Below are 11830 nucleotides of genomic sequence, written 5' to 3' on the forward strand. Positions count from 1 at the left end.
AAGACAAAAATGGAATGATCCCTGACCTCAGAGAGTTTCTATTCTACTTTGGGAATGGGGAAGAGCAAATAATTTCAAGAAGTACAGTGTATTAACGACTGGGGAAATCATAAAAGCCTACTGTAGGGGGTGGTCCATGGGCAGTACTTGGGAGATTCACTAAGATGGGGTAACAAAGGTAAAGGTGTGGAATCTGGAGATGGAAAGGCAGTGCACAGAAGGGAGGAATGCCAAGGCGGAGAGGTGGACGCTGGATAGGGGAGGGTCTTGTATTTTCTCCTCAAGATACTAGGGAGCTATGGAAGGCTTTTAAGTAGGGGGTCAGATCTCAGAAGAGGGAGAAAGAAGATGAATCACATTGTTAGCTGCAAAGTGGGACCATTAGGCTAAGATAACTATTCTCTAAATAAATGTGGTCTCTCTGAAGCTGGAAATCAAAAGCAACCAGCTTGTGTTCCTGCCACTGGAGTCTGGTTGCTGCAAAATAACCTTAAGAAATAGTCATTCCCTTGGAGCAAATAGAGAAGTGCCTGGGTTCCAGTTGAGCACATAATGGAATTTAATTTTCTAAAGAAGGCAATTAACAGCTTTGTAAATACAAAAGAAAAGCGGCTTGCTATTCTCTTAAGCTCCCCAAAGTCACTAATAAAAATGTCCAATCTTTCAATGAAAAATAACAGGAATTTTCCTGAGACAGTAACAGGAAGTGACTCATGGAAGCCGCTGTCACACACAAAGACCCCCTTGGACATTTAATGGACTCGTGCCTGTGGCCTCATAATGGGGTAATTGGCCCAACACCTCTTAAAGCAGAAGCCCCTGGTGGGGGGTGGGCAGGAAGAGGCTTAGTTCTTCTCCTCTCTGGGAGCCACTCAAACTCTTCATGACACATGTAGAAGCCTTTGTGGCAACTCTTCCAGACCCTGTTACTGTTCTGCTGAGAGCTATACAGAATTGGACTTCACTACAAAAAAAAAAAAAATGTTGCAAATTACTGCCTGGGAAACCTTCCTAGAAATTCTGTCAAATAAAAATCAAAGGAATTATGTGTTCACAGTTGTCTCATCCTTTGTTATCTTATTTATAGCTCCCTCCACCTCACACATTTGAGCGTGGGGGCTGATGTGTTTCCTTAGCAGCACAGGTGGTCAAATGGTCCATTAAATATCTAGCACCGTTGTGCCCCTTTGATTTCCCAGGAAGTGTCACTTTTGCCTGGCTGGGGGTCGGGGAAGGCTTTCTTAGGCTGAGGGATGTTCTTCCTCCTCCTTTTCCTTATTCCATTTCAGTCTAGGGCAGAGCGTCTTACTAGGGTTGCTGGTGTCCTGAGCCTGGCTGTGCTAGCACAGAAGGATAAGAAGAAGGTGGGAAGGGGTCACAAGAGATACAGGAAGAGACTTAGCAAAGAAGGGGAAGGAAAAAGAGTGGAAAAATGAAGGAAGGAAAGGAAGGAAGGAAGAAAACAAAGAAAAAAGAGGGAGGGAGGGAGGAAAGAAAGAAGGGAGGGGAGTAGGAAAGGAGGGAGAAAGGAAGGAAAGAAGGAGAGAGGGAAGAAAAGAAGGAAGGATGGAAGTGATAGGAGGGATAGAGGGAGAGAGGAAAAGGGAATGGAGGATGGAAGGAGGAAGGAAGAGGGAGGGAGAGATAATTAGCACTATTCAGTCTAGATAAGAGAAGACTGAGGGGAATAATGAGGTCTCCTAGAAAGAAAGGGTCCCAAGGCTCCAAAAACCTGGCATTCTCATTGAATGATCCATCATTTTAGAATTTAGATTATACTCTGCATGGCATTCCATTTGATTAATGATTTCTCACATACATAGAGACTCATTATTCTGGCAGGAGAATGAGGGGTCCCCTAATTCTTAAGTGCCCTAAAAATTGCCTTCTATGGCTCTGCTCTGGAGGGTTATTATGATGGTAACCAGACCTCATCCAGTTCTGCTAATTACCTCCACCCAGATAAGCTCAGTCCTTTGTTCTGCGTCCCCCAGCTCTCAAAGAACCTGTTTCCTTTCTTATTATATTGCACTTCTAATTGTTGCCTTATAATTGCTCTGAAATAATTTAACATGTGCTAGTTTTACCTCTAACTAGTTGGTTGCACACTTTGGAGAAGACTTGGGTGCCACCCACTGTACCTGTCTTAGGTGAGCCTGGAAAGTTCATGTTCACAGACCCAAAACAGGAGGAGGGGGAGAGTTTATGTGTCTACTGGGCCAGTGCGAGGTCAGGTATAAACCATTGCAACTAATAGCATCACTACTGTTGTGAGCGATCTCATCATGACCCTTAGTAATGATGTTCCGAGCACAGCACAGTGTCCAGAGGGAGAGACATCTCTCTAGCTTGAATCTTTATGACTCAGACCAACCAAGTGACCCTGGGGATGGTCTTTAATTTCATAGCACTTTCAGGCCATGCTCTAAGATTGTACATTGTAGAGCAGGAAGTCTCTTCCCTGAACATTCCTGATGGCTCCAAGATCAGAGATCCAGACCAAGAAAACAACTACAGAAATAACAGCATTTGAAGGGCTTCAGATCTGGGATTGCATCAGCGTAGAGCACTGCCAGTGTGGAAGTTCTCCACTGGCATAGAAGGAAAAGTTGCCTGCAGTCTGTATAGGAGATTTGCCCAGGACACAGAAAGATTAAGTGGCTTGGATCAAGTAACCAGTGTATGTCCAGGACGGGACTTGAAGCCAGGCTCTCCTAACTGTAAGACTGATTTCCTATCCACTACCTCTCATTGCTTTTCAATAATATTACAAAATTTAAATGGAGATTGATAATATTACAACCAAGAATGTCACCAATTACATTCTCTCATAGACTGTTCATCATATGTAGCCTAATTAAAGCTCTAAACTCCCACTGATGAATTGGGTCCCTAGAGTTTTATTTCCTCCCCCATTCTAGGGATACCTGAGGAACCTGGGTGTAAATCTTCTAATTCTATCAGCTCAAGTCCCCACCAGTGTGTCTGACTCTCAAGCAGAATCATTTAGTTGGCCAATATTGCATAGATCTTTTTTTTTAAAGAGTCTTTATTAAGAAGGTATGATAAGAATATTTGGTACAAAACATCACACACAAAAGCAATCCATAGGAACCTTGGGTTTACTAGAAAGCCACCCTTCACTCTCCCCTTCACTCTTCATATACTTGTAGGAGAGTGGGCTAAAAATGGACTTTTGTCATGTGGCCAAGAGGAACTCTTGGCTGCTAGAAGTCATTTTCTCCTGTTCATGGGGTACTCAAAGATTTCCCATGAGTCCAGTCTGTCCTTTGCTCCTGATAATGCAGAAACTACTGCCATCAGATACAAGGACACAATTTAGGCCACAGATGGGAAGATAAGAAGCCCAACATCTTCCATACCTTTCAAAGTTTGAAGGTTCTCCTCTGGTGAAGGAGAAGAGGGGGAGAAAGAAGACCTAGCTAAGGGCGAAGCTGGGACCTCTCCCCCGCAAGTCATTCCTTCTCAGAGAGTTTAGCTAGAGCTCCATAATCACCCTAATGTATGGAATCCCCAACTCTAGCTAACTTGATACTTTTATACAGGACCCAGAAGTGTGATCTCTTGTTTAGCATCATTTGACTTCATCAAATGTCTTTTTAAGATGTTTCATACAGTCCAAGGTAGGCCAAAGTTTTGCCAAAGGTCTGTGTCTTAGACAGTCCCCTTCAAATTCCTGGGAAATTTCTTCTGTGTCCCTCATTCCAAAGGGCATCTGAACTTTTCCCCAGTGGATCCCTGCAGACATCATGGCACTCTATCTGGAATTCCAAGTCACCCAGTAACAAGAAAAGTAGACATCATTAGAGAACTCATTAGAAAACAAGATAAAATACTCTGAACAAGAGTGAGGCTCCTGAGAAAAGGGAGTTAAGCATATTCTGGGGTTTCCAGGCCAATCTGCCATCCTTATCCTATGGACCTACAATCCAAATGAGTCTCAAACAGGCTGCCTGAATTCATCACCAATAAGGTAATCATTCTAGGTCTACTTAAAAGTAAAATAAGAAAAAAGAAAGAACATTAACGAGCTAGCCTAGTAAGTTCAAGGCACCTGCAAACTCCATACTTCTTACATGAGCTTCAGTATTGAAACCTATACAAGATTCAGCGTTACAGAAAACATCAGTATTTAGACATTCAATGAATCAACACAAGCAAAAGTCTGTAAAAACCATCTCAAAAAAGAATAGGTCTGGACTTCTGGGTCATGTGACAACAAGATGGGTGATTAGGCATTTTCTCTGATCCCCACAGCCTCTCAAATTTCTCCAGAAACAGAAAATATGCACCAAAGATAAAGCAGTTTCAGCTGCATCCATGGTTTAGGATACCTGGAATTCAAAATAAGGTTAAAGAAATATGATTTGATACCTATCTTGAGTTCAGTCAGAAGTCCTTCTCCTCTGTAGATCTGGAAGTGAGGCCACACTAGCTGGTCAAAGGACCCAACATATAGACTTGCAACAAATCCCAGCCCTACATCTCAGTCCCTCTTCCATCCTTCCAGTGTTGTGGTGATCTGGGCTCAGGCTGCAACAGATAGCCAGGGATGCAATGAAAGTGTGTTGTGCTACAAAAGATCTCTGCAGGAGAGCAGAGGAACAGGGGCAGGACATGTGTCTGGGCTTGAAATGGAGCTCATACCCACACCTCACCCTTTCCTCCTCCCAAAGCCTCAAAGACACAAAATACTGATATCAAACTCACAGCACCAGCATTGATGCTCTCTGAACTGCCAATGCTAGGCCAGAGTAGTTAGGAATAGAGGGAGCGGAGAAGGGCACTGGGACTGAGCACTGGGTATGTGGAAACTGTGTGGGCATTCCACTAAGCCTGAGGGAGAGAGCCGAGCATCCAGCTGGGGCCAATTATGTCTGCCCCAAAAGTCACCTGGCACAGAGACCTAAGTTGGTAAGCCATAAATTGCATAGATTGGAAGGAAACAGAGACATTTTGAAATCTAGCCCCCAGGGAAACCACCATCAGAATGGATGGAGGGAGTCAGAAAGTAAGCAATAGTGAAAAATAAAAGAAAGGAAAAGATTGAAATTGACAAATACTTCAGGAAGAAGAAAACTCCAAAACCTTGGACAAAAAAGCAACAAGAAAAACAGTAATAATAGGAAGGAAATATGATATCCACATCTTGTAAATGAGTTCAGGTATCTGTGAATAAAGAAATACTGCAAAGCAAAAGAAAATGGTTCGATGCTTGACGAGACATAGGACCCTGTGGAATCTGAATTGAATGTGGTCCCCCAACATGCTTCTTTTGAGTGGTTTAAAAGAAAAATGAAAATTATGAGAGCAGAATTTATGGCCTGCACAGCAGAAATAATGGGGAGAGTAGAAAAGTTGGAATCTGCAATGGCAAGTATCACCAAAGAAACAAAAGAGAAAACGATAAATTTAGAATTCAAAATATACTGAAGTGAAGGACAATCTAGAAGAAGAGAAGCAAAAAACAAAATATTAGAAGAAAATATGCTCACCGTGCAAGCAAAATGTACTGATCTTGGAGACATGGTATGTAGAGACAACCTATGGATCATAAATATCTCAGAAAAAACATGACAAGATGAAAAATTTGAACATTATAATATAAGAAAAATCAAGACAACTACCCAGAACTTCTGAATGCAGACAATGAAATACCAATGGAAAGAATTCACAAATCACTTCCAGAAAAAAAAAAATCCAACGCTGCAAACTCCAAGTCAGAGAGTGATTAAATTTAACAATTCAATTCAGAAACAATTATTCAAGTGCTCAAGAGAAAGACTTTCAAGTACAAAGGAAAGGGTATTTTAAAAACCACAAAACTATTCTGCACCCACCAGAAAATGCAGGAGGGAATGGAATATTTTGTTCTGAAGAGCAATGGAGCTCAGAATACATCCAGAATGACTTATCCTGCAAATCTGAGCTTAATTATAAATGGAGATAAGATGGATGTTTAATAATAAAGAGGGATTGACTTCTGAGTCACATGAGCAACAAGACAGAAGATGAGACTTCTCTGATCCCTAAAACCTCACAAACCTTTTTGCAATAGAAATTGTGCACCAAAGATAAAGCAATTTTAGCTGTCTCCATGGTCTAGAATACTAGAATTCAAAAGAAGTTTAAGAAAAAAATATATTTACAACCAATGTCTCTGATAAAGGCCTCATTTTAAAAATATATAGGGAACTGAGTCAAATTTATAAGAGCACAAGTCATTCCCCAATTGACAAATGGGCAAAGGATATTAACAGGCAGTTTTTAGATGAAGAAACTAAAGCTATGTATAGTCATATAAAAAAAATGTTCTAAATCACTATTGATTAGAGAAATGCAAATAAAAATGACTCTGAGGTACCATATCACACCTATTAGATTGGCTAACATGATGAAACAGGACAACGATAAATGTTGGAGGGGATGTAGGAAAATTGGAACACTAATGCATTGTTGGTGGAGTTGTGAATTGATCCAATCATTCTGGAGAGCAGTTTGGAACTATGCCCAAAGGGCTATAAAATTATGCATGCCCTTTGACCCAGCAATACCACTTCCCAAAGAGGTCATAAAAATGGGAAAAGCACCCACATGTACACAAATATTCATAGCAGCTCTTTTTGTGGTGGCAAAGAACTGGAAATTGAGGTGATGCCCATTAACTGGGGAATGTCTGAACAAGTTGTGGTATATGAATGTAATGGAATACTACTGTGCTATACAAAATGATGAGCAGGTAGACTTAACAAAACCTGGAAAGAATTATATGAACTGATGCTGAGTGAAGTGAGCAGAACCAGGAAAACATTGTACATAGTAAGAGCAACATTGTGCGATGACTAACTTTGATAGACTTACCTCTTCTTAGCAATGCAAGGATCTAAGACAACTCCAAAAGACTCATGATGGAAAATGCTATCCACATCCAAAGAAAGAACTGTGGAATCTGAATGCAGATTGAAGCATACTGTTTGCTCTCCTTTTATTTTGTTGTTTTGTCTTATTTCTTCTTTCTTGTGGTTCCTCCCATTAGTCCTAATTCTTCTTTACATCATGACTAATGTGAAAATATGCTTAATATGAATGTATAAGTAGAGCCTATATCAGATTGCACGCCATCTTGGAGGGGGGAGAGGAATGGGAGGGGAAGAAAATTTAAAACTCAAAATCTTACGGAAGTGAATGTTGAAAACTAAAAATAAATAAATAAATTATCAAGAACAAAAAAAAATACTCCATGAACTGAGATTCACTGACTCTGATCATTTGGCACTCCTTCCCTATATCCTGCACAACCAGCAGTGAGGCTACACTAGCAGACTCAGACCATGGACAAGATAAAGGTTGACAGCAAAATGAACCCCCACACCCTGGTTTGCTTTCCTTCTTTCTAGTGTCATGGAGACCCTGGCTACAGGCTGCAGAAATTTGCCCTGGCCAAGACAGCCAGACAGGCAGCCATAGCCCCTCAGGAGTAAAAGCCTGCTGGGACCACAATCTTATAGAACTAATGCACCAATGTTGCAAAACTTTGAACTGCCAGTGCTGGGATGGGCAATTCTGTAGTAGTAGCAGATCTGGGGGTCAACAACACCATAAAACCAGCAGAGCCAGTGCTGGGGTGAACACCCCTGAAACACAATCTACAAAGCTCCAAATCACTGGTGCTGAGCCAGAAACCTAAGGAACAGAGGCAGCAGGACAGGACATCAGGATAGTACACTGTAGGGATAGGGGGAGCTGTACGGCACTCCTTTAATTCTGAGGGAAATATCATAGCAGCCATCTAGGGCCCATTCTGACCACCCAATAGTCACTTGGGGCAGAGACATAGGTAGTGAACTGTTATCAGTCATGTCCAATCAAAGATGCTTTGAGATCCAGCTGCCAAGGAAACCATTACTACAGGGGAAGGGATCAGAAAGTGAGTAATAAGTGACAGAATGCATAAGGAGTAAGAAAGACTAAAATTTCCAAATATTTCAGGAAGAAAAAAGTTCAAAAACCTTCAACATAAGAAGAGAAATCAATAAGGAAAATAGTAACAATAGAAGAAAATATGGCCTCCCAATCTAGTAAATGAGTTCAGGCAGCTATAGATAAATACTGCAAAGCAAAAGATAAATAAGTCTCCCAGAAGAACATGACAAGACAAAAATCCTTAATGCCATAATGAAAGAAATAAAATAGAACTGCCCAGAAGTTCTGAACAAAGAAAATGAAATAATTGCTGAAAGAATTCACGTATCACCTCCAGAAGAAAACCCAAGGACACAAACTTCAAGACACATAGTGGTTAAATATAACAATGCAATTAAGAAACAAGTTTATCAAGTGATCAGGAGAAAGACCTTTAAATACAAAGGGAATGCAAAGGAAAGGAAATTTGAATAATGATAGAATATTCTGCATCCATCAGAAAATACACAGGAGGGAATGAAATAATGTGTTCTGAAGGGTAACGGAGCTCAGGATACAGTCTAGGATGATCCTTCTCTACAAATCTGAGCTTACCCATAAATTAAAAAAGATCTCTGATGAGATTATTTGCTATACCATAAACAACAGAAATTCAGGAGGAATGAATAAATGCAGCAGGCAAGAACAGCAACAGCAATAGAGTGACAGCAGAGAAATCAGAAAGAAACTTATTCCTAAATGTACACAAGGAGATAGAGGTGAAGATGAAAATCTGGCCAAAGTAACAGTGAAGAGAGAGACAATAAGCATTACAAATGGAACGGGCAACATCCTGCCTACAGATGAATCAATGTTGTTGTTTTGTGGGACTACATTAAAACATGGAAGAGTAAATGAAAAGGAGGAGATCAGGGAGATAGAGGAATGTGTGATGTGTCAAAGTCAAATCAAAGACTAGCAAGGAAGGGAAGGTGACCTCTGTAGTCTCAGAAAGAAAAAAAGCCTAAAGAAAGTGGGTGAATAGGAGGGGGGAAAGAGGAAAAAGGATGGGGAAAGGAAAGGGGACTTACTTCAGTGGTGGGAGGGGGTTCCACTGATGAATGCTTTTGCTGGTGAAAAGAGCTAGTGTGGGAAGGGAGCTGAAGGTCAAACACTAGGTGTGACCTAGGGGATTTGATGTTTGAAATGTCTACTCATCCTACATTGGGAGGGAGGGAGTTGGGAATCCTGGGGACAACCTTCCAATCCCTGGGGGAGTGGGAGAGCATGGACCCAGGGAGGCAATTTTGAGGCAAATGGGGGAAGAGAAGGTAACCAGGAAAGGATTTAGAACAGCAATGGAGTGCCAAATCAGAAAAATGGTGAAGAAAGGGCTCTAACATGGGGTAGTGTCCTCTCTGACACCTACAATAATTGTCATTGTCCTGAGAGTGAAGCACAATGGAAAGGGGGAATGCACGAAGCAAACTTTACAAGGCAGTGACAGAAATCCCCTAGAGGGGAGAGCCTAGAAGAGATACCTTGGAAGCTTAGATTGCTTCCAAGATGAAGAATACAGGGAAAAGAGAAAGACCAGGTAATTATAGTGGTCATGAATCAGAGAAGACAAAAAGAGAAGACAGATAATGAAGAGAGTTAGAGAAATCCTTTTTGGAAAGGGGTACACACACACACACACACACACACACACAAGAAATTTGTAAAACTATGGAGCATGACTAGTAGAAAGGGAGAAAAGGAAAAAGGAATCTACTTGATGGAGAGAAAAAAAGAGGGAAGAATCATATAACTAGATAAAAACAAGAGAGAGAAAAAGAACTAATAAGCAAAACCTCAAAGGGAAAGGGATAACAAATGAGAGAATGGATCAGGGGTGATGGTAAGAAAACTAGTAGGAATACCTTAAAAAACATAAAAGTAAAGTAATTAAAAGAACATAATACTATGTTTACAGCAGAAGGAAAAAATCATAACTCAAAAATAACCTGGTATTAAAGATAGATGAAGGAAAATATAAATCTAAGTCATAGCTTTAAATGTGAATGGATCAAACAATCCAATAAAACAAAAAAGAGTGACAGATTGCATAAGAAAAGAAAACTCTACAATTTGTTGCTTACAAGAAGCACATTTTGAGAAACAAAGACATACACAAAATAAAAGTGAGGGCCATGAAAAAAATTACCATGCATGGAATGAATCCAAAAAAGCAGGAGTTGTAATCATGCTATCTGACAAAGCAAACACAAACATTTTAAAAAGTGTTAAACAAGGAAATTACATTATGCTGAAAGGAACCATCGACAACAACCAATATCAGCAACAAATTTATGCATTCCAAATCCCTTAGCATCCAAATTCATAATGGAAAAATTATTTGAGCTATAAGAAGACATAGACAACAACACAATAGTGATAGCAGACTTCAATACCAATCTGTTTTGGATAATTACAAAAGAAAAATAAACAAAAGGGAAAATATAGAACTGAACCAATTGCTGGATAAACTAAAGTTAAAAGATTTATGCTATCTTCTAAATGGGACAACAAAAAAATATACATATTTCTCAGCACCACGTGTTACCTTTACAAAAACTGACCATGTACTAGGATACAGAGCTATTGTAAAAAAACAAATGCAAATGCAGAAATAGTTAATATATTTTAATGGACTATAGTGCAATAAAAATAGAAATTGGTTCAAGAATCACAAAAAAAAGATACAGACCCAAATGGAGACTTAATGATGAAATACATAATGCTGACTGGGTCAAAGAAATAATTAAATAACTATAATAAGAAAAAAATGATAATGGGGAAACAACATACCAAAATTGCTAGGATGTGGCTAACACAGTCCTCAGGCAGAAAATCATATCCTTATAAATATAAATTATCAAAATAGAAAAAGAGTGGATTCATGAAGTGAATATGCATTTTAAAAACTATAAGGCCAAAAAAATAAACAAACCCAAATAAGCACCAAATAGGTGATATTAAAAATTCAAAGGGAAATAAATAAATTGGAAATTTAAAAACATTGAAATTATAAATAAGAATAAAAGCTGGTTCTTTGAAAAAACTAATAAAAATGGATAAACTTTTAGTCAATCTGATTAAAAAGAATAAAACAGAAAATCAAATCAACAAAATAGTGAATGAGTGAGGTAAAATTATAGCAAAACCAGAAGAAATAAAAAGAAAAATTAGAACATATTATGCTCAGTTACATACTAACAAAGCTCTCTGCTGACTACTGACCTCCCTGTCTTCCTTTAAATCCCAACCAAAATCCTGCCGTCTACAAACAGCCTTCCCTTACCCTCTCTTAATTCTAGTGCCTTCACTCTGTTAATTATTTCCTATTAATCCTGTACATAGCCTGTTTTCTCTATATTTATTTGCATGTCTCTTCCTTTACATTGTAAGCTTCTTGAAAGCAAGAATTTTTTTTGCCTGCTTTTGTATCCTTGGCACTTAGCACAGTGCCTGGCACAGAGCAGGTGCTTAATAAATATTGATTGATTGATTGGTTGATTAAAAACTGAGAACACCAAAGAAATAGAAGAATGTCTTAAAAAATGTAAAATACTCAAATTGTCAGAATGACAGAGATTTTCAAATAACCCAATGTCAGAAAAGGAAATAGATCTAGCTGTAAAGGAACTACCAAAGAAAAAATTCCTGGTCCTAATGGATTCATAGGGGAATTTTATTAACTTTTCAAAAACAGTTAGTATCCATACTGCATCAATTAGTCTCAAAAACTAAGAAACAAAGCATCTTGCCAAAATCCTTTTATGAGACAAATATATTCTTAATACCTAAAGCAGGGAAAGCAAAAACACACAAAGAAAACTATAGGTCCATATTAATTAACATGACT

This window comes from Vombatus ursinus, unplaced genomic scaffold, assembly GCF_900497805.2.
Source record: "Vombatus ursinus unplaced genomic scaffold, bare-nosed wombat genome assembly UNPS02014817.1, whole genome shotgun sequence".
Taxonomy (NCBI): Eukaryota; Metazoa; Chordata; class Mammalia; order Diprotodontia; family Vombatidae; genus Vombatus; species Vombatus ursinus.